The sequence below is a fragment of the Podarcis filfolensis genome, assembly GCF_964270895.1.
Source record: "Podarcis filfolensis genome assembly, chromosome: 1".
Lineage (NCBI taxonomy): Eukaryota > Metazoa > Chordata > Lepidosauria > Squamata > Lacertidae > Podarcis > Podarcis filfolensis.
In genome coordinates, this window is record NC_139604.1 from 120912266 (window position 1) to 120936989 (window position 24724).

The window sequence follows — 24724 nt, forward strand, 5'->3', positions numbered from 1 at the left end:
CAGAACATCACAATTTCAACATAAATCATATAAAATACTTAACAAATATCCAATGAAACAAGTACATTCTGTAAAACACTGTTGCCAAAGCAACAACTAAAAAAATAAATAAGCTAAACATCATAATTAAAGCAAGAGTCATGTTATATGGTTTACAAATCAGTACAGCATTTATAATCTATAAAACAACATTAACAAAATAGCAGCCATAAAAATAAACTAAGCACTGTTAAGTTCATACACACTCTCTCTACACTCCCACAGCGGGTAACAATAATTAAAACACAATGTGAAAAAACAGTTTAAAACAGTTTATAATCGCAGAAATAAGGTGGCTCCTAAAAACCATGTCAAGAAAGCCAGACATGCAGGGCCGTCTTACCCATAGGCACTAGAAGAAGAAGAAGAAGAGTTTGGATTTGATATCCCGCTTTATCACTACCCTAAGGAGTCTCAAAGCGGCTAACAATCTCCTTTCCCTTCCTCCCCCACAACAAACACTCTGTGAGGTGAGTGGGGCTGAGAGACTTCAGAGAAGTGTGACTGGCCCAAGGTCACCCAGCAGCCACATGTGGAGAAGCGGGGACGCGAACCCAGTTCACCAGATTACGAGTCCACCGCTCTTAACCACTACACCATGCTAGGGGTGTGGGGCACCCGGGGGCCAGGCCGAGAGTCCAGGGCCCGAGAGTTGAGTTCAGGGAAGAGCCTGCCCATCAGTCGGAGCGCCGCATTGGGCTCTTCTGTTGCGGGTGGCTCTGCGCTGCAAGTTCGGGGGTGACCAAGCCAGCGAGACACTGAGGAGGCCAGCTGGCTCCACCCTCCTGCACGCCTGGGACTGGGCAACCTGGGGAGGGGGCGCTGGGTGGATCTTTGCACCCCGGCGGCACATATTATTAAGACAGCCCTGCTGACATGGGGGGAGGTCAGGCTTTCTGCACTTTGGGGGGAGGTTGCTAAAATCCAAGGGTAAAACCAACCCTGAAGCATACTATCAAACTCAACATTACCTCAACATTTTTTTTAAATGTTTTATTAGCAATTTCAACATAGCAACATACCAAAACATATCATATTCATCCCCCCCCCCCGTTTTACCCTCAGCTCCTCTCTGATTTCTCAGCACAGATTATTCTCTGCATGTAAAATTATACAAATCCTTACATTATCTGTCTACCATGTTATCAATAAATTTGTGTATGTTCATTCAAAACCTGCCAAGGAGTCCAATTCATTTTGTTGTCCTTTTACTTAAAATTACCTCAACTTTCTAAGCATCTGGGGGGACTTGTCTAAACAGGAATGTTTTTAGCAGGCGCCGAAAAAAGAACAGCGAATGCCTGATATCAATAGGCAGGGAGTTCCGAAGGACATGCGCTGCCACACGAAATGGCTGAGTTCTTACAAATGCAGAACGGGTATTTATGTGGCACCTGTGGTAGTGCCAATTCCTCTGACTGAAGCAGTCAGGTGGGCACATGTGAGGTAACGCGGTTTTGTAGGTAAACTGGTCCCAAGTTGTTCGGAGCTTTCTATACTAATAGTAACACCTTGAACCAGACCCAGTAGCAAATCGCCAACCAGCAAGAGCACAGGGGTTATATGCTGGCAAGGCCTCACTCCTGTCAGCAATTGTGCTGCAGCATTCTGCACCGGCTGCAGCTTCCGGATCATGCGTGAGGGAAGCCCCCCATGTTAGCTGTGATAGCTGAACAGGCTCCAGCACCACATGTCTTTTAATACCAGTCATGGGAAGCAAAGAGAAGGGGGCATCCCAGGAGGCTGGCCCATTTCTGGCTCTCTGATTGGATGGCGCTTCCCTGACCACCTCCTTGCTGTGCAGCTGCCCATTAGCTCTCCAGTTGAATATTAACACAAGCGAACCTTTATTTGCTGGCGTTAGGGGAGGGCTGTTCTTGGTACCGAGCTCCTCCGGGTTGTTGCAAAAAGCAGGTTTCGCAACGCTGTCTACCTGCAGAGCGTTTTAATTAAGAGAGCGGAAGCTCTAGATCACGGCGCTTAACCGGCGCTAAGAGCAGTGTTCGCATAATCCGGCTTCACACGACATCTTTTGAAATTATGTGTCTGTGTGTGGGAAGAATAAACAAGAGCAGTTTGAGTGAGAAAGACAGAGTTTGGGGGTTCTGCAAGGAAGTTATATAAGCATGCCAGATGCCTCTCCCTGCAGATCTGACATGGAACCAATGGGGTTTGGCTGCCAGGGGTGGTGAACCTACACGGCTTAGGCCCAAGCTATCCAAAAGACACTGTTTCCTCACGTGAACCTGCCCATCTTTAAAACAAAAAAATATTTTTTTCCTTCCAGTAGCACCTTAAAGACCAACTAAGTTAATTCTTGGTATGAGCTTTCGTGTGCATGCACACTTCTTCAGATACCTGAAGAAGTGTGTATCTGAAGAAGTGTGCATGCACACGAAAGCTCATACCAAGAACTAACTTAGTTGGTCTTTAAGGTGCTACTGGAAGGAAAAAAATATTTTTTTGTTTTGACTATGGCAGACCAACACGGCTACCTATCTGTAACTGCCCATCTTTGGTGATCTTCAGGGAAGGTCCTCTCTTGGTCCTGCCGCCTTCACAGAGACACTTTGGGTGGGGACGCAGGAGAGGGCCTTCTCGGTGGTTGCTCCCAGACTTTGGATCTCCCTCCCTAGAGACTGGCTCCCACCTTGTTGTCCTTCTGCCAAGCAGGTGAAGAACGTTTTGTTCCAACAGGCTGTTGGGAACTGACTGCTTTTAACAAAAGGGCCGCTGCTGTGTTGTTATCTTTTGACCCGTTTCTGAAAAGAAGGCTCAGCACTGGACCTAGAGGCATGAGAAGACCCTACTGGGTTTAAGGTAGCATCCTGTTCTCACAGTAGCCCCCCAGATATGTGAGGGAGGCCCACAACCTGGACATAGGAGCAACAGCATTCTTCTCACCCACAATTCATAGCAACTGGTATTCAGAGACAAGTTGCCTCTGGCAATTGAGGTAGAACATAGCCATTGTAGCTAGTAGCCACTGGTAGCCTTATCTGGGGGTTTTTTCCCAGCCAGAACTTGCCAGAACCTCTCAGGTGGGTGCCATTGCCATTCTAAGAGAACAAAGGAGGTGTTCATGGTGAGGTCTGGCACCTCTTTTTCTGAAAAATAGTACAGGCCTTTGTTGTTGTTTAGTCATTTAGTCGTGTCCGACTCTTTGTGACCCCATGGACCAGAGCACGCCAGGCACTCCTGTCTTCCACTGCCTTCCGCAGCTTGGTCAATCTCATGCTGGTAGCTTCGAGAACACTGTCCAACCATCTCGACCTCTGCCGTCCCCTTCTCCTTGTGCCCTCAATCTTTCCCAACATCAGGGTCTTTTCCAGGGAGTCTTCTCTTCTCATGAAGTGGCCAGGGTATTTGAGCCTCAGCTTCAGGATCTGTCCTTCCAGTGAGCACTCAGGGCTGATTTCATTAAGAATGGAGAGGTTTGATCTTCTTGCAGTCCATGGGACTTGTCTTGTCTTCTGAAGCCATCCAAATTGGTGGCCCTCACTGCCTCCCCAGGGAACGTGTTCCATTGTTTTTGCCTATGCACTGTGTGAAGAAATTCTGTCTTTTATCTGTCCTGGAACTTCCAACATTCAGCTTCATTGTTACGGCCACGAGTTCTAGTATTGTGACAACTTCTTGCTACTCAAGGAAGTGGGGCATACACTCAGGGCCGGCCCACCCAAGAGGCAAGATGAGGCGGCTGCCTCAGGCGGCAGGATCCACGGAAGCAGCAGATCCCAATGTTGATGTTTCTCCCCCCCCCCTTGCTGCTTCCCTGAGTGCTGGAAGAAAGACCTGCTCCCTGCTGCAAAGCCCATTTCCACATGGCCCAACTCACCTTGAACAGCTAAAAGAGGCTCCTGGGACGCCACTGGGACATTGATGCTGGACCAACTCTTGGGTTGGGGCAATTGTCTAAAATGTTTTAAACGGTTCTAATTTTGGTTCCTCTGTTTCATTTTTGTTGGGTTGGTGTTGGTTAAATGTTTAGTGGGGGTTGGTGGTTACCTAAGTATCGGTATAACTGTAAACTGCTTATTATTGTTCTTATTGATGACAGGAGTGCCTGCCGTGCTCTGGTCCATGGGGTCATGAAGAATCGGACACGACTAAACAACAACAAAATCGTTATTATTGGTTATTGATTTATTTGTCGCTTGTATTGGATACCTTGTTTTTTTAATGTTTGATGTTCTGGTGTGTTTTATATGTTGTTAAGCCACCCAGAGTGTCTGGGGAAACCCAGGCAGATGGGTGGCATATCAATTTAAAATTACTATTTATTTTTACTATTGTTCCTGGTGTAGATCTTCCCTCACCCCTTCTTCCCTGGCGGGGAGGGGGGGCATCATATTGGGGATCTGCCTCAGGTACCAAATTGTGCCCTATTCATTTCAGTGAGGGCTTGCACTGGAGAAAATTTTCCCCAGGTTACATTCCTCCTCTTTGAGGAAAGTGCATGCAGCGTGGAGACAGAGAGCTGAATTCAGCCATCCACAGTTAGCTCCTCTCTGTGGAATTCAGGTTGTGTGTGTGTATGTGTGCGTGTGTTTTTAAAGGTGCGAGTCAGCACTTCGGAGTGTATTTGTTGCCTCTCCACTGTGTCAGAGGCAATTAAGTTAACAGTAGGTAATGAGTGAGGAGGACTTCAGGGAACACTGATGACTGAGCACATAGCAGAGCCAAGAGAACTAACTGATTGCCTCTCTTCCTAATGCTCATTTGTGCCACATCAGATGCACTATTCTTAGCAAAAGGAGGTGAAATTGGGACAGGGTTGTCTATCAATGGCTGAAGAGCCAGGGTAATTGTTTCTCAGATACTAGCCCGGGGCAAGCAATGGCAAACCCCAGGTGGAACATGTAGCTCAGACGCTATTTACATCAACTCTCAGTGGCTTTCTGGGATCTCTCCCAGATCTACCAGGATATGCCTGGATATGAACCTGGGACCTTCTGCTCTGCCACTGAGCTATATGCTCCTCTTGCAGACACATAGGAAGTGCACCTTCTTGTCCATACTTCCTGCCCTCTGATAAGTGGCAACTATGCCACTCCCAGGAGATCAGTTCTGCATCTCCACCCCACTGGCTGCTTCTGAGCAGGAGGAAAATAGCACTCAGACCCCCTGGCAGGTTGGTATTGGCCCATGGGATGCAAGTCCCCGACCCCTGTCATCCGGAAAGGCCCATCTTACGTTCTTAAACAGGACCAAAACCACAGATCCCTTTCCCTAACAATAACAGAGAGAGGAACTCTTTGGCCTGCATTGTTAACATTGCTGCAGGAAGCTATTCTGAAGTTCAGAAATTAACGAAATGTTCTCTCTCTTTTTGGAACCTTAATCTTGGGTACAGGGCCAGATTTAGGTTTGATGAGGCCCTAAGCTACTGAAGGTAATGGGGCCCTTTATATGTCCAGCTGTCCTTTGTCAACAGCAAATTGCCGCTGTTTTTTGTGTTGAATATATGCTATATGGTAATTTATGGACCTAATAGGTATCTGAAGCCATTTGCACATGCAGAATGTATACAAATGAGCAAAGCAGTGATATTTTAGGGAGCAGGCTAGCAGGCAGGGCCCATTACTTACATCATAGGAGCCTACACAGCACAAAACACTATTGCTGTATGTAGGTTTTATTTTATTTGTTTTTTATCTTATACAGTGGTACCTCGGGTTACATACGCTTCAGGTTACATACACTTCAGGTTACAGACTCCGCCAACCCAGAAATAGTGCTTCAGGTTAAGAACTTTGCTTCAGGATGAGAACAGAAATCGTGCTTTGGCGGTGCAGCAACAGCAGGAGGCTCCATTAGCTAAAGTGGTGCTTCAGGTTAAGAACAGTTTCAGGTTACGAACGGACCTCCGGAATGAATTAAGTACTTAACCCGAGGTACCACTGTATTTTGGAAATGTACATCCAGGTTTTTTTTCTTTAAATTTTTTGGGGGGCCCCCAAGAGAGTGGGGCCCTTAGCTACAGCTTGTTTAGCTTATACCTAAATCCGGCACTGCTTGGATATATCCAAGGCGGGACCTTTATATCCGATTGGCAATCCTGCACCCATTCCCTCTATAGATGTCAGTGTATCACTGCTGCTTTTTCACCCACCTTTGCAATCTGAGCCACCAACCCACCCCCTGTTAGCCATCATTTGCAGTTCTCTTCCTTTCCTCCCCGGAAAAACACGAGGTGATGAACAGGGAGCAATTGCTGGGGCGGAAAGCACATTTCCCATTCTTAAACTTTTTAAAGGAAAGGGTTTCTGCTAAAACGTTTCCTGTTTGTATAACCCTGACCTCGAAAGGCTTGCGTCAGAGCTTTTGAGATACCGGTTGCTGACGCCATGTGGAATCTTGAGCGGCTCCCTTGCGATGGAGGAGGAGGGCGCTCGCTGCCACAAGCCTGGAGAGAGTGCAGCAATGTCCTTCTGCCGCCTCTCTGCCCTCAGTTGGCACGCGCAAAAGTGCACGGCGCATTAACTGCTCTTCTTGCAACTTCCCCTGCAGCACACAGCAGCCTCATCTTGGCTGCGATCCAGCTGCAGTCTGCCTGCAAACGAGCCAGCTGGGCATTTTAGAAGAGCTGAGCTATTTGTGGTCTTGTGACTGGGGGGTTCAGAAAGAGGAAGATCTCAGGAGCTAAGGGATCCAGCTTTCCTTCCCCACAAACCTGGTGCCCTCCAGGTGTTTGGGAGCACAGCTCCGATCAGGTTTGGGGGGAAGAAGGCTGCGGTAAGACAGGGAAGGATGAAAGAAAGTACTTTTGCAAGAGTTTAATGTATGGAATTTGCGCTCCAATGACAGCCACCATCTCGAATGCTTTAAAAAGAGAGTTAGACAAATGTTAATGTATGAAAAGGAATACGCAGCTTGGAGGCATCTCCCTTTGTTGCTGCTGCCTTCAAAAGGCAGCAGCTGTTGGACAATGAATATTTTAATCCTAAATGCAAAAATGATGGAGCCAGATGTGAAATGAAAAGCCCCCCCCCCCGTTGCTTATGTGGCTGGTGTTCTGGCTGATGCTCTGAGAAGGAGCTGGGTGTGGATTCTTCTCTGGTTTCCTGACAGGGAGTAAACAGCCAGCCCAGCCTCTAGCAACGCATGCCTGCTAATCATCCGTTGGGGACAGGTGAGCTGGCAAAGATTTCACCTTGAGCTCCTCCACAAGAGCAAAGAGCTTAATGGCGGTTGCATGTTTTCCCTTGCCATCTGCTCCTGAATGGCCACAGACAACTTAGCTTCCTCCAGAAGGGCAACTTTCTCCATGTAGTACTTTAGAACGCAGCAAGCAACTTGCTCATGCACTTCCAGGGAGCTTGCCACCTACTTTTAGTGCAGTGCTTAGATCTGGAAACAGCTAATAGTCTTTGGAAATATGCAGATAGCCAGAGCCGGCCCTACCATTAGCATAGCTGTCAACCGTCCCTTATTTGGGAAAGTCCCTTATCCCAGCGCCGTGTCCTGCTGTTGTCCCTTATTGATGATGTCCCTTAAATTTCCCGGGTTTCAAAGGAAGCAGCTCCTCTCCCTCCCTCCCTGCTGGCCAGGGAGGAGGGAGGCTCCAGCTATGTTGCTTGGCTGCGTTGCTCACCCAATAAAGAGTCTAAGAACGACTGGGGGGTGGAGCTTGCATGCCTTGTGCTGATCAAATCGGGCGCGTTGCCTGGGGACTCGCCTTTGCTCAGCGCTTCCCAGCGGAGAGGTGATGGTGGTTTTCCTTGCTGCATCCCCTTTGCCGGGTTGCTGCGCTGTGGGAACCACCACTTGAGGCTTTGGCTGGGCTTTCAGCCTTTGGCTCAGAGGGTCTCAGAAGTTGAACATACCTGTGCTCCGAAAATCCCTTACTTTGGCTGCTGATCCCTTATTTTCGAGGCTGCTGGTCCCTTATTTTCAGATCTGTAAGTTGACAGCTATGACCATTAGGCAACGAGAGGCAGCCATCTAGCGCAGCAAATGCTGGAGGGCATGGTTTGTATGGACAGAAGCAGTCCACGCTGCAACATTTCTAGGAGGCAGACAACAAGGCCGTTCCATTAGTGACTAGTTCCCACAATCTTGCATTGATTGTCAGAGACTGGTTGGATGCAGAGGAATAGTGGGAGGAGCCAGCTGGTGAACCCCCAAGGAAAGAAGGCTTGGAGCCTGGGAAGTGGTGGTGGGAGGACAATGAGCAGGCAGAGGGAGAAGACTGGGAAGAGGAGGTGTCAGAAGCTGAAGAGGTAACAGGGTTTGGTAAGCTGAGGAAGTCTGTGGCAGAGAGACATCTAGAATCAGAAGCTGAAGCAGGCGAGGAAGAGGAGGGATGCGAAGAGGCAGAGATGAGTCAGGCTGGTGCAGAGTCATGAGTGTCTCCCCCTCTGCAAAAAGCTCCCTTCCTTCTTGTCTCTCAGAACCTAAAGAGGCATGAAAAGAGCGGAGCAGAGGCTTGTTCACACAGGCACAGTCTCCGATTGCCTGGGGAAAGCCCTGGAGAGGAGCAGACTTAGGTGGCTGTGAGGAGGAGGGAGGACTTACTGTCTCGGCAACTTGATTTTCATGGAGTAAGACCACCGGGAATGAGTTGCTCTGCTTGTTAGGCGTGACTCTCAACCAAATCTGTGGCGATCGTGTTTTTGCTAATAAAGAGTTAGCACCAGCTTTAAATTGTGTGATTACAGTCTGGCACGCTCCTGTGGCATTGATGTACTAGAAAGGAGGCAGAGATATTGACACCATTTCTGAGCACTAAGAAAAGGGCACCTTCTAAGGGAAGTGGAGCAGATCGGGATGTGTATCGGCGAAGGTTTCCAGCTTGCAACGGACAGCGATTGGAACCTAAATCTCTGGAGCTTCATAAAAGGAGGTTGGATGAATATCTGTCAGGATCAGTTTAATTTGAGGCAGCTGTGCCAGTACATTACACAAGACTGGGTGTCCCTTGATATTCTTCTCAGATCATCAGTCCATACTTTCCTGTTGTCTTTAGAACTTAAACTCAGCAACGTTTTCTACGTTAGTTCCTCCCACCCACAATTTTTGGAGCTTTAGAAATGTAATTCAGATGAATTTTCGAAACAAGATAAATGTTTTGCAGGAGGGGATGTAAATAAATGTTCGGGATTTTCTAGGAATGCACTGTTTCTGAAGAGCTAGGAAAGGCATTCAGGAGCATCCTTTAAAAAAACAAACATATGTGCAAGTCCAAGTTTGCCCAGCAGATGTCAGCAGTTCATCCCAATGCAATTTGGCATCCAGGGTTCCAAAAGGAGCAGCAAAAATTTTCTGGGACAGGTGCTAAATGTTGATACAGTTACCGAAAGATCAGAGAGCACAGAATATTTCGCTTGAACGTCTGACCTGTCACATCCCGGCAGCGCAGCTAAGTAGGATGTACTTAAAAGCACGCTCACGCCGCAAGATTAAATGTCTGCCATGAAAAAGATCACACAGATTCACGGAGAACAGGGTAGTTTTACCGAGACACTGAGGATGGGTGTTCCATCCAGGCAGCCACTTTTATTAAATACATGTCACCTGGTGTTAGGTCCTAAGGGCAAAAAATGGATTCATCATCTAAGCCGCAGTGGAAGTCTAATGCACCAGGGCAGGGAAATCTTAAATGCCAGTGAAAGGGACAGGAAGTCTGTAAGACAAAGGCTGCATGCACACCATATATGTAAAACACACTGAAAGCACCCGACTCGCCCCCCCCAAGAATCCTGGGAACTGTAGTTTGTTAAGGGTGCTGAGAGCTGTAGGTCAGCGCTGGGTAAACTATAGCTCCCATGATTATTGGAGGGAGGATTATTGGATTATTGGAGGGATGCGGGTGGCGCTGTGGGTAAAACCTCAGCGCCTAGGACTTGCCGATCGTCAGGTCGGCGGTTCGAATCCCCGCGGCGGGGTGCGCTCCCGTTGCTCGGTCCTAGCTCCTGCCAACCTAGCAGTTCGAAAGCACCCCCGGGTGCAAGTAGATAAATAGGGACCGCTTACTAGTGGGAAGGTAAACGGCGTTTCCGTGTGCTGTGCTGGCTCGCCAGATGCAGCTTGTCACGCTGGCCACGTGACCCGGAAGTGTCTTCGGACAGTGCTGGCCCCCGGCCTCTTAAGTGAGATGGGCGCACAACCCTAGAGTCGGACACGACTGGCCCGTATGGGCAGGGGTACCTTTACCTTTACCTATTTTGTGCTTTATGGGACGCAGGTGGTGCTGTGGGTTAAACCACAGAGCCTAGGGCTTGCCGATCAGAAAGTCGGCGGTTTGAATCCCCATGACGGGGTGAGCTCCCGTTGCTCGGTCCCTGCTCCTGCCAACCTAGCAGTTCCAAAGCATACCAGTGCAAGTAGATAAATAGGTACCGCTCCGGCGGGAAGGTAAACAGCATTTCCGTGCGCTGCTGTGGTTTGCCAGAAGCGGCTTAGTCATGCTGGCCACATGACCTGGAAGCTGTACGCTGGCTCCCTCGGCCAATAAAGCAAGACCCTTTACCCTTTTATCTCATGCTTTAAACACATGGGGGGGGGGAGTGCAGCCAAAGTGGTTATGGAAACGAGAAAGGTGAAGACAGGAGGGAGAAGTGAGTGATAATCATATCCTGTCTCGCAAAAGGGAGAGTAAAGATAAGTGGGTTTCTGAGTTTCACTGTGGCCTGCGTGCCATGAGTCACGACTCCACAGTTGTTTATTGTTGGTATTTGGTTAAAATCACTAAAAAAATACATTTTTTTAAAAAACAACAACATGGTTATCTATTTAAAGACTCGGAAGAAAGCGAGAGACACAAGTAGCTGCTTTGCTTTCCTTCCTGATATTTCCCTTAGCCATTTCACCCAGCCTCTTCCCGTGCTTCTGACAGAAGATTACGGCTCCCTCGGCATGCAACGCTAAGCCAAACCATAGCTTAGCACAGAGCTTTCCAAACTTTTCATGTTAGCGACCCACTTTTTAGATCTGCGTCATTTCATGACACAGCGATTCAGTTTTACTAGCAAACCGGAGGTTAAACTACCCCCTTATAAGAGCACACTGAGGCCAACACACTAACATGTCATGACACACAGTTTGGAAAGCTCTGGCTTGGCATGAAAGTGTGAATGTTTAAGGTCCTGCGGAGGATATTGCAGCTGTCTTGCTCCTTCTTGGCTCTTTTAGCATAGTGCGGCATAGGAGTTGAGCTGAACCTGTCCACAACTATGATCATGGTCAAGCTATCTCCTTTTCTGCAGCTAAGGTTTACTTTGCCTTGCAGGACCTTGTGATCCCTCTATTTAAATGCAAACCCTTCCCCCACGTATTTTCCAGCCTGTTACTAAAAAGTAGCAGGAAAACATAATGCATCTTTGCCTTTGAAACCTTGCCAGAGATCTTGTTAATTAATAACTTTCCTGTGCAATCCAACCCATCATAGACACACCTGGCATGCCTTGCAACATAACTGTGGCTCTGCCCCAGACTTTTATTTATGTATTTCAAAAATTATATCCCACCTCTGAGTTATGGAAATGATGGTGAAACAGCTTTGCATGCAGAGAGTTCCAGGTTCAACCATTTCCAGGCAGGGCAGGAAATGTCCCCTTCCTGAAACCCTGGGGAGCTGGGTGGACCCAATTCAGCATATGGGATCTCCCTGTGTTCCTAATCTTGAGCTTAGTTGCCTTGCTATGCTGAGATGAAGCACCAGCAAGGAACAAAGTGGCTGCGAGCTCCTTTCTGAGAGTCCTCACGTTTGCACAGGTAGGCCATATATCATGAATGAGCCAGCTCCCAGGGGCAGTTTGCAACCAGCTGAAGAAAGCAGCCAGGAACAGAGAGGGTTAACTGCCAGGCAGGAAGAGCACTGGCACGCTCTCAAAGAGATTGGAGCTGAGCCAATCCCTCCTCAGAGTAGACTAAGGGGAGGGCTGTTAGACAGAAAGTAAAACAAAAGACGTAAGAAGCAAAAGTTCAGTTGCTTCTGACTTCCGGGTCAGCGCCATCGGCAATGGCGGATTTCCTCTGACTCAGAGGAACCTGCTCCGCAAAAATCGGGTCTTGCCGCCGCGGCGAAGGCAGAGACCCTTTAAAAATCCCAGGCGGAAGAAGCCTGGGAACGTGGGATTTGGCTGACACCAGGAGCGCCCCCCCTACCCACAGGGAAACCCCTTTTCGGGGCTTCCGAAGTGACGCGGGGTGAGTGGCGCAGTGTTTCGAATCGACTGCTATTTTCGTGGAGTGAAGCCGCACAGCCGTTGCCGGAGAGTGCTGACTTCTTTCTGTGGACATTTGGATTTCAAACAACAACCCGTGAGTAGTACGGAAATTGGATTCTTAAAATATTTTTAAATTTGGCACCGATCGGGGAAGGTCCAAACAGGAAGTCCGCCTCCCCTTTCTGTAAATAATCTAAAGCAAAGAACCTGTCAACTAAGGTCGTGGAGAGTTTTTTTTTTTTGTAAAGGACTTTAATTCTACTGATTGAGGCTATCAGAAAATTTTCTTGGAAGCAGGGGAGCCTGCAGGGGAAGAATAAAATTTGGGATTTGATGTGCCACCCCCCCCCCCGGACCCGGGAGTGGTCCGTGAGAGCCCGCTGATGAGGAACAGAATAATTTGACAGCTGTCAAGTTAGCTGTCAAGATACAAAAAGAGGACTTTGTTTCTATTGTCTACATTTGCTACAAGTTTGTATTTTAAATGAAGGAAGGACTGTTACAATTTAACGTGTGGGACCTTTGGGTCTGTGCTGAGAGGAGTGAAAAGAAACTTAAATTCCCCTAGAGGGAGCTTTGGGATATTGCATCAAGGACCAGCTGAGAAGTTGTTTTTCGACCCTGGACTGTTTAAGAATGGCTGTCGGGAAGGAAATTCAGTTTGAATTGAATAAGACATTCTTTCTCTTCGGAAAGTTGCAAGGTCAGATAAATGTTTTGACTACAAATGTTACAACTTTGGGAACAAGAGTGAGTACTAATAATGAACTTGATAAGAACTCGGCACAGGAATTTTATTCAACTGAACAAACAGGGAAATTAGAGAAGGAGAACTATGTTGTCTCCGAAGCGAAGAAAGGGGGAGCCGTAACCCTGCAGATGCAAAAGGCGAGCTACAACTTGAAGCCTGACATGAGGGTAACAAGGAGAAATAAATCTTGGAAGATGGAAGCCTGGCCTGAATTGGAAAGTGAAAAATGGAGGGATCCCCTTATGTGGAGACCAGATGACCTTTGGATTACAAATCTGATCCAGGTGGAAGCTGGAACTTTGGGGACCGTTGGATCTGAAAGGAGAATGAAACAAGATTTGGAATATTTTATAGGCCCTATTTTCAATTATGGAGGTTTGGCTGGAAGGAATGTGGATGCTGTTGGGTTGGAGCTTCCCCGAGATTTGGCTTTTAATACTAAAAATTATCAAAAAGACTGGCAGATGGGACATGAAAGAGATTTAAGAGCCTCGGATTTGAGATCTCCGGGCTGATGGCTTTCTGAGATTGATGGACTTATGCTGGGGACTGAAACCGGGAAGGGGTTTGGGTGGATTGGAAATTGGGAACTCAATATGCATATAATATAATTTCCTTTTTGTTTTTCTTTTAATGAGAGTAGGGAAATTCGTGGAAGGGAATCTTTTTCGACCCTAGGGAAACGTACTAAGAATAAGTATTTAAAGTATACCCTTAAAAATATCGCAAAATCAAGGATTGTTAGAAAGATGTTGGAAAAAGAAAATTAGGTGGTTTTGGCAGAAATGATATAAAGGATTAAGTAAAAATGAACTGATGAAATTGATGAAAGAGAGAGCGCAAAATTACAATATATTAAAATAAATTATTAAGGTTAAAAAAAAAGGTTGGAAGGATTTGCTGAAAGGAAAATTTTTGAACTAGAATACAAAAATGGGAGGTGTGAGGAGGTCAAGGAAATAAGTAAAAGAAGAAAGTTATGTAAAGGTTTAACTTGCTTTTCTTTTTTTTCTTTTCCCCCCCTTTTCTAAATGATTTTTGTACTTTTTCTGTCTTTTGTATTTCTTTTTTCTTTTTTTTTTGTAACCTTCAAACTCTGAATAAATATTATTATAAAAAAAACCACAAAAGTTCAGTTGCTTCTGGTCAGGCCGGAAGCAGTCTTCAGAAGGGTCATCTTGACTGATGATGGCGGAGGCTGTGTTAGAGCCGTCTGGAGTTACCTGTTTGTTTTGACAATAAAACATCCTTTTTAATTAACTATGCTCACTGTGTTATCATGCCGGGGACTGGACTCCTGGCATCATATTTCGGCTTACTGTGATGTACGAGCCAAGCCTACGTGAAGAACATATCAGAGGTGATGCAAGGTTGAAAATGGAAGTTTCATCTGGGGTGTTTGACCTGTGGCATCATGCCTCATTCGCGGACGGACATTGTCACTGACAGCCTGGCCAGGTGGGAGTGGCTTTTACTGCACCTTTCGCTGATTAATTTCATACTTATGCAATATTATTGCACAGATATTTGTCCTGGAGCCGAGCCCTGCTTCCGATCACACTCTGCCCGAGCTTTAAACATTTCCTCTGCTTGCCAAGGCTTCATTTTGCGGCTTCGGATAAGCCATTACCTCTCAGACAGTTCTCAGTTTTGCTAAGCAGAAAGTGCTCCATAAACATTTGTGACAGCACCAGCCTCCAAAACCCTCATTACTGCCTGATTTTCACTCATTTATCCTCTGGTCCTCAAAAGCCCTGTCGACCTGAGACGAGGAGATTGCTTTTTTTTAAATTTCTAATTTGCGCTGCTCATTCAGAGACATGGAAGCGCGGCAGTGAAGGGAATGCCACAAACTGTTCTCTCTCTTCAGGATCACAGGCCTCCGGCTGTCTCCGCATCTCATTGGTAGGAATCAGACATCAAAGAGAAGCCTTAGCAGTGCTGGCAGCTGCTCGGTTCGGGAAAAGGCCTTAGCTCTGTAGCAGAGAACAGGATCAGGCCCTAGCATCTCTAGGTAGGGCTACAAATGTCCCCCGTCTAAAATCCTGGAGACCCGCTGCCAGTAATTGCAGATCAGTGGTTTCCAAAGTTGGGGGTCCTGCACCCCCAGGAGGCAGTGGGATTATAGGGTGGTGAGCACTAAGAAGCAAGTGGGTGACAGTGGTGCACTGGAGCTATAAATGATCACCAGACTTTGAAAAGCTGGTATCACTGGATTAAGTTCATTGTTGAATTGAACTTCAGGTGGCCAGTGCAGGATTTATGTACACTGGTACCTCGGGTTACAGATGCTTCAGCTTACAGACTCCGCTAACCCAGAAATAGTACCTCGGGTTAAGAACTTTGCTTCAGGATGAGAACAGAAATCGCGCGGCGACAGTGGGAGGCCCCATTAGCTAAAGTGGTACCAGGTTAAGAACAGTTTCAGGTTAAGAACGGAGCTCCAGAACGAATTAAGTTCTTAACCCGAGGTACCACTGTATAAGCTAAACAAGCTATAGCTTAGGGCTCCACTTTCTTGGGGGTCCCCCCCCCAAAATTTTTTTTAAAGGAAAAAACAACATCTGGATGTACATTTCCAAAATATAAGACAAAAAACAAATAAAACCTACATACAGTTAGAGCTTAATAATTATTTCACTATTAATATACTTCTTATTAATTATATTTCAGTTCAAAAATTGCTTTGATAAAATACATATTTTGTTATGTGCAAATGGCTTTAGATACCAATTAGGTCCATAACTTACCATATACAGTGGTACCTCGGGTTAAGAACTTAATTCGTTCTGGAGGTCTGTTCTTAACCTGAAACTGTTCTTAACCTGAGGTACCACTTTAGCTAATGGGGCCTCCTGCTGCCGCCGCGCTGCTGCTGCGCGATTTCTGTTCTCATCCTGAAGCAAAGTTCTTAACCCGAGGTACTATTTCTGGGTTAGCGGAGTCTGTAACCTGAAGCGTCTGTAACCTGAAGCGTCTGTAACCCAAGATACCACAGTAGCATATATTCAATACAAAAACAGAGTCAATTTGTTGTTGACAAAGGACAGCTGGATATATGAAGGGCCCCATTACCTTCAGTAGCTTAGGGCCCCATGAAACCTAAATCCGGCCCTGCAGGTGGCGAGTATTTTGTGTATGTGGATTCCATTCCTGCCCCTCCACGCATCGGGGGACTGTGCATAAACCCATCCTGTTCCGTTCCCTCACCCTATTTCGCCCCCCATGCTGTCCTCCTCTGGGTCCACAGCAGCCAGGCATTGTTAGTTGCCCCAAAATGGAAAGAAGCAGAAGTCCCAGCAAAGGAAGAATGGATACAAAAACTTATGCAGTGGCGTAGTGTGGGTTGTCAGCACCCGGGGCAAGGCAAGTAATTTGCACCCCCTAACCCGTGGATTTGTGCCCCCTAACCCGTGGATTTGCGCCCCCTAACCCTAACCCCCAGATGTTGCGCCCGGTGCGGCCAGCCCCCCCTGCACCCCCCACGCTATGCCACTGAACTTATGGAATATGCAGAAATGGCGAAACTTACCGGAAGAATAAGAAATCAAGATAACAAACTTTTTATAAAAGAATGGAAATGGTATATTGAATATTTACAGATAAATTGCAAACAGATAAAAACACTGGCAGGATTATTGTAATAGCCTGTAGTTTCATAAGAGTATATATTTAAAGAAGATGACTAAATGAGCAAATTAAGAATTAGGATATGCAGAACATATTAAAAATAAATTTAAGGAAGGGTGGTGGGAATGGGTGATTGGCTGATAGGTGTGGTAAACCTGTTGACGACTGTTAACGACTGCACTTGGTCTTACAGGGAAAAGCAAGGGGTGAGATGGCCAAAAATAGCTTTATCATGTATAATGAGATAAGAATCCAATGTCTCTATTCAGACCAGGTCTCTCCATGGTTTTAAGTTTGGTAATAAGTTGCAATTCAGCAACTTCTCTTTCCAGTCTCTTTCTGAAATTATTTTGTAATAAGACAGCTACTTTAAGATCTTGTATAGAATGTCCTGGGAGATTGAAGTGTTCTCCTACTGGCTTGTCTGTCTTGTGATTCCTGATGTCAGATTTATGTCCATTTATTTATCTTATGGTGCAGGGTTTGTCCTGTTTGTCCAATATAGAGAGCTGAAGGGCAATATAGAGAGCCTGTAAATTGTTTTTGTTGGGTTTTGAATAAATGTGCAATCAATTTTCACTGCTTGGCATTTCACTGCGTTGTTATCTAACTCAGTGGGTCGTGCATAGAACTACAATTCCCAGAGTTCCTCATTAAGAGGGATTAACAACAACAACAACAACAACTCATTATTATACCCTGTACATTTGGCCGGGTTGCCCCAGCTTCCAACAGACTATAAAATAATGCAAAAAAAATCAGACATTAAAAACCTTCCCAAAACATGGCTGCCTTCAGATGTCAGATGTTAAACCACTCTGGGAACTGTGGCGCTCTCTCTCTCTCTCTCTCTCTCTCTCTCTCTCTCTCTCTCTCTGTGTGTGTGTGTGTGTGTCTTTTAACAACTCTCAGTGCCCCTAACAAACTGCAGCTCCCAGACTCTGCAATATCTTGTGAAATTTCGGGCGAGGTCTCGCCCCAAATGGATGAGATCTTGTCCCAAATTGGTGCTGCTGGCAGAGGCAGGGGGGTCGGGCAGGTGTGGGACCCACAGGTATGTTGCCTGAGGGGGTTTCTGCTGCCTTAGGCAATGGCCTCACATGTCTAATGGCTCGGGCTGGGTTTGGGTGTGTGTATTCTTCATCAGATTCTGCAGTGACGTCCCCCTCTGCCTTTTTCTCTTATCAGCTGAAGTTGTATCCAACAGCATAACTGCAGTTTATCTAAGGTCCCGAAAAAGCAAGCAAGCAAGCAAAGAGTGCCTTTTGCTCTTTTGACTTCTTTTATGCATATGCAAATGCATTCGGAGTTAACAGCACATTCCTATGCATGTTTACTGTGGAAGCCAGTCCAGCTGTTGAACAGGGTGTGCTCCTAGGGAGCTGCGCAGGATCGCCGCCTTAGATGCTTTTAAATTAGGCAATGGCCCTAATACAGATGACATACATTTTTTCCCTGTTAAAACTGTGATATTTACGGAGTTGGTGAGGGCAATCGTTGGGAAGAGGAAGATAAGGCTTTTGTAACTGCGCAGAAGAGAGAAATCTCCGGGAGAGCGCCGCTTTCCTTTCCTCACACTTACACACCCCCGCACGACAAACTACACCTGCCAAATGGTTCCTTCTATGAAATTCCTTCCTTCGCATCCGCTCACCCAGGCATGGTGATTTTTGAAAAGCGGCAATCTCAGCGTCCCTTCCCATCTTTATTTTAAAGCCTAGATAATTAGGGGTGTGTGTGTGTGTTTGCATGTGTGTCTGACAATTTGGCATATGCCCTAAAGTCTCCATTAGCAAGAAAGAGAACATAGACACATGACTTTTCCCTCTGTAGCTGTTCTGTATTTGAAGTGACAGCACAAAAGAAGGCCTGAGTATATTTAAAGGTGCAGCGCACAGCCACAAATGCCATCAGCCACACAGCCAGAGCGCTGAGTGCTGAAATGATCCTTCTCTCTCTCTCTCTCTCTCTCTCTCTCTCTCTCTCTCTCTCTCTCTCCCTTTTCATTTTTTTACCTGCACTACGGAAAAGACCCTGATACTGGGAAAGATTGCGGGCACAAGGAGAAGGGGACGACAGAGGACGAGATGGCTGGATAGTGTTCTCGAAGCTACCAGCATTAGTTTAACCAAACTGCAGGAGGCAGTGGAAGACAGGAGTGCCTGGTGTGCTCTGGTCCATGGGGTCACGATGAGTCGGACACAACTCAACGACTAAACAACAACAGAGATATTATTTATCTTTGCTCTCAGCTTGCTAAAGATGGCTTGCATTTTACACTGTTATTTTTTTAAAATATATATATTATTGGGATGTATTGCAAATGTCAGTGTGAGACACAAAATATGCACATTTTGACTTCCGGGGTGGCGCCATAGGTAATGGCGGACTCCCTCTGAATTGGAGGGACCAGCTCCGCATGAAACGGGTCTTTTCCGCTACGGCGAAGTGGGGACCCTTTTGGAAATCACAGGCGGATGAAGCCTGTGACCGTGGGACTCGGCGGGCACCCTTAGCGCCCCCCCAACCCGCAAAGGAATCCACTAACGGGCTCCGAAGCGACGAGGGGGAAGTGGCGCGGTGCTGTGAGTCAATTGCTTTTTCTGCGGAGCGAAGCCGTATAGCCGTTACCAGAGAGCGCTGCCTTTTTCCTGGGACAATTTGGCATCTAAAATAACCACCCGTGAGTACTGAAACACTGAATAATTGGACTTGAATTAAGAACTGGCGAAATAGAAAGGAATTTGGACTTAAAATTTACCTTAATTTGGTACTGAAACGGGAAGGTCTAAACAGGAAGTCAGCCTTCCGTTTCCTTGTAGCCAGAACAAAGCAAAGACAACGTAAACTAGAGCTTTGAAAATCACTTTTAAAGGATTGGTTTTCATCATTTAAAATCGCTGAACCCCTCTTCGGCAGCAGGAGAAGAAGGGGGATCTTTTTTGGGCTGTTTAAACCTGCAGAAGTGAGTTTAAAGCAAAGTAATTTTCCACCGTCCTGATCCTGGAGCGAGGTGTCAGAATTGACGTTTGAAGCTCATTGACCAGAAACAAATGTCTCTGACAGATAGTTAAGAGAAGAGAAACATAGTGATTCCATTGTTTCCTTTTGCATTTTAAAAGAACAAATATGGACAAAATATCACAAAAAAGAAACTTTGTTGCTATTGTTATCAAAAGAAAGAACAACTAGAAGCTTTCCCCCTAGAGGGGAATTGTGAAATTGTAACTAATTCCAGGGAGCTTGCAGCTGTCTCAGATTACAACCGTGGGAAAGGATTTGTGACCTTGCAGGACAATGTCTTCAGAAGCACTGTTGGGTGCTTTCTGTAAAATAAATGCCCTATTGGATCAGTTAAGCCAGAAGACGGATTTAATGACTAATGCGGCCAAAACCCTTGAACAGGTAGTGGGAAATTATATGGAGCCCACCCAGGAACTAAAACAGGAGTGTGCCATGACAGAACAACTGAAAGAAGAGGATGTTGCTGAATCTTGGGCGCCAGAGACAGAGGGAGCAGCGGCCCAGCAAGAACATAAATTTTTGGAGTTGACAAATGAACTTGGAAAAAAACAGACTTGGAAAGATAAAGTTTGGTTAGGTTTGGAAATGGGGGGCTGGATAGACCCCCCTTTACAGGGAGATTTGGACTTTTTGAGTCTGGCAATGGGACGTCTGATGTCTGGAGCTGTGGGGGCTCTCAATTTTGGAGGGAATCTGGAACATGTTTTTAAATACCATATGGAGTCCAGTTTGGTCTATGGAAAAGGGGCTGATTTGTTGAAAAGGGTCCAAAACATTACCAAGCTGGAGTTCCTGAGAATGAAAGGAAAATATGAAGAAGAGCTGCGGAAGGGACATGGAAGAGACTTGAGGGCCTCGGATATAAGGTTACCAGGTTAATGTGCTAGATTAATAGGTTAAAAAGGACTGACAAAGCCCGGGACCAGGAGGAAGGGACGCTGGATGAAGATTGGATTGTTTTTCTCTTTTATATATATATAATTAAGATTGTTCTATAAAATTAATGAATGTTAGAAAAATGTTGAAATGAAATTACTTGGCTCTTGTAAAAATGTCTAAAGAATTAGGTAAGAATGTTATGGTTAGGAGAAGTTGGTAAAAATAAGATTTAAGCTTTAAACTTTAAGGTTTCTATATGATAAGATGAAAATAGAATTAAGGTAATGTAATGACAGAATATTATGAATTAAGGAAAGGATTTGCTGCGATTATTATTAATCAGGATACAAGAAAAGGGAGGAGGAGGAGGTCAAAGAAAGAAGGTATTGAAAGTGGGGAATCTGAGAATGATGGTTTTATTTTTTATTTTTATTTTTCTGTCTTGTTTTTTCTTTGTGTGTATGAATTTTTTTTTTAAAAAAACTTTTTTCCAATAAATATCATTTAAAAAAAAAAGATGGCTTGCATTTTACATTGTTACTTTTTAAAAATATATATATTATTGGGATGTATTGCAAATGTCAGTGTGAGACACAAAATATGCACATCACATAAATATTACAAAATGCAACTGTGAACTGTGGTCAAGGCATTGTCGAGGATATTAACAGAGATAGGATGCCGTATCGGTAATCTTCTTCTTCTCTGGCGATCACTCGTAGCCAAGTAAGATTGTCTTCCATGAACATGGTCTTAACAGTGAGTCCGGAAGTGACTGTGGAGGCCAATTCTGGATTCACACATCCTTCCACAAGTGGGGACATACCGTAGGTTTGATCATGGAGAGGGTTTGCCAAACGTGCCTTCCTCTTAGCTCGTTTCCCCTTTTCTCCCTAAGTTCGTGCTTCTTCAAAGTCCATGACACCTTTGGTAAAGGCTGTTCTCCAATTGGAGTGCTTGCAGGCCAGTGTTTCCCAGTTGCCAGTATTTATACTACATTTTTAAAGATTTGCCTTGAGAGTCTTTGAGCTTCTTTTGTTGACCACCGGCATTACACTTTCCACTTTTAAGTTTGGAATAGAGTACAGTCATACCTCGGGTTACAGACGCTTCAGGTTGTGTTTTTTCAGGTTACGGACCCGCCAAAACCTGGAAGTACCGGAATGGGTTACTTCCAGGTTTCGGGGGTCGCACATGCACAGAAGCACGAATTGCAACCTGCGCGTGCACAGACACACCGCTGCGGGTTGTGAACATGCACCCCGCACAAATCACGTTCGCAACCCGAGTGTCCACTGTAGTTGCTTTGGAAGGCGATAATCAGGCATCCAAACCACATGACTGGTCCAACGGAGCTGATGTTGAAGAATCATCGTGTCAACACTGGTGATCCTTGCTTCTTCTAGTACACTGACATTAGTTTGCCTGTCTTCCCAAGTGATGTGTATAATTTCTCGGAGACACCGTTGATGGAATCTTTCCAGGAGTTGGAGATGGCGTTTATAAGTGGTCCATGTTTCACAAGCATATAGTAAAGTTGGTAGGACAATAGCTTTGTAAACGAGCATTTTGGTTTCCCTGTGTACAGGAGCCCTCTCCCTATCTGTGGCTTCCTGCAACTGTTGTGCAGAAGCATTACTGCCTTCAACCTTGAAGGCCGAGCATATTCCTTGTGTCTAGTAGCCGTCAATAGCCTTCACCCCCAAGAATTTGTCCAGTCCTCTTTTAAAGCCATCCAACTTGGCATAAATCACTGCCTCCTGTGGAAGTGAGTTCCGTAGTCTATGCACTATATGAAGAAGTACTTTCTTTTGTTTGTCCTGATGAATAAGAGACAGCATAACCCGGGTCAGCCTATGTAATAACTCCATGAACTTGTAGTGTGACCTGTTTGGCATCTGAAGTCCTCCTGTTTTCTTAGTCCCAGCTAATCATTTAAAAATGGGAGGTTTGCTGAGTGGGCAGGTGGGTGAGTGGGACGGCTACTGTTCTAGGCGTTATTTGGCTTGTTGAGCTCTACATTGCGCACTCCTCGTGTGAGCACTCAGGTGCAAAGGAGGGCACAGGTGTGTCTACTTTTACAAAGCTCTTCTCATCTTGCAGGGGTGGTCAAAGTCGTATCAGCTGAAAACTCGTCCTTCCGCACAAGGACCAACCAGGTTTGCACAACTAACATTTAATTCATACACCTAACATAACAACAACAACAATTTATCATTTATACCCCGCTCATCTGGCTGGGTTTCCCCAGCCACTCTGGGAAGCACCCAACAGAATATTAAAAACACAATAAAACTTCAAACATTAAAAACTTCCCTAAACAGAGCTGCCTTCAGATGTCTTTTAAAAGTTGTGTAGTTTTTTATCTCCTTGACATCTGCTGGGAGGGCATTCCACAGGACGGGCGCCACTGCTGGAAAGGCCCTCTGCCTGGTTCCCTGTAGCCTCACTTCTCGCAGGGAGGGAACCACTAGAAGGCCCTCGGAGCTGGGCCTCAGTGTCCGGGCAGAACGATGGGGACGGATGCGCTCCTTCAGCTATACTGGGCCGAGGCCATTTAGGGCTTTAAAGGTCAGCACCAACACTTTTGAATTGTGCTCGGAAACGTACTGGGAGCCAATGTAGGTCTTTCAGGACTGGTGTTATATGGTCTCGGTGGCCACATTTAATTCACACGACTTCCACCCACCCAGAAATCATAGGAACTGTAGTTTTGCCCTCCACAAAGCTACAATTCCCAGCACTCTTAACAAACTACAGCTCCCAGGATTCTTTGGAGGAAAATGTGGATAGCTCCGTTGGTTAGAACGTGGTGCTGATGGCGCCAAGGTCCGATCCCCATATGGGATAGCTGCATATTCCTGCAGTGCAGGGGGTTGGACTAGATGATCCTTGGGGTCCCTTCCAACTCTGCAATTCCGTGATTCTATGGGTTAACACATGCTTTAAATATACGTTATGTAGGCAAAATTATTCAGAGTTCACAGCATCTCTCCTGTGACAAAATGCTGGAGATTTAGATTTAAAAAGGGGGAGGGTACTTTTGGGCTGGGGCTGAGGCTCTTGGGGAGGTTTATATAGGCCCTGCCTCTTGTGCTGTTTTCCCCATTTAAATCCTGCCCCTTGAAGAAGCTGGTATCTACATACAGTGGTACCTCGGGTTAAGTACGTAATTCGTTCTGGAGGTCTGTTCTTAACCTGAAACTGTTCTTAACCTGAAGCACCACTTTAGCTAATGGGGCCTCCTGCTGCCGCTGCGCCGCTGGAGCACGATTTCTGTTCACATCCTGAAGCAAAGTTCTTAACCTGAAGCACTTTTTCTGGTTAGCGGAGTGCGTAACCTGAAGCGTATGTAACCTGAAGCGTATGTAACCTAAGCGTATGTAATCCGAGGTACCACTGTATTTTCTCCCCTGAGGCAAATAAGAAGTACATTCATGCCAGTTCAGACCATTGATGCTAAACCACTGAGCCTCTTGGGCTTGCTGATCGGCCCTGCGACAGAGTGAGCTCCTGTTGCTCTGTCCCAGCTCAAGTCCTGCCAACCTAGCAGTTCGAAAGCACACCAGTGCAAGTAGATAGACAGGTACCTCTGTGGTGGGAAAGTAAACGGTGTTTCTGTGCGCTCTGGTTTCTATCATGGTGTTCTGTCGCACCATAAGTGGTTTAGTCATGCTGGCCACATGACCCAGAAAGCTGTCTGTGAACAAACGCCAGCTCCCTCAGGCTGAAAGCGAGAGGAGCGCCACAACCCCATAGTCACCTTTGACTGGACTCAACCATCCAGGGGTCCTTTACCTTTTTACCTGTCTACACTAACTGGCAGCAGGTCTCAGGTGGAGGACATGCTTTCCATAGCGACAAAGGACCCCTCTGCTCTCTTGTTAACCTGTGGGTCCCCAGATGTTGCTGGACTACAACTCCCATCATCCCTGAGCTCTGGCCTTGCTAGCTAGGGGTGATGGGAGTTGTAGTTCAACAGCATCTGGGGACCCACAGGTTGAGAAAGGCTGTGTTAAAGGTTCTCATTAACCTGTGCCGATAACCTTGTCATAATTACGAGGTGTCGGAAAGATGGGGAAAGAAATGCTCTTAAAACCCAGGGCTTTTTTGTGGCTTTGACCTTGAACGCATTCAAGGAATTTCGACTGGAATAGCTTACCCTCTCTCCCACTGCTCCTTGAGCACCATATGTGGAAGCAGAAACGGTGTACCTCCTCAAAGGACT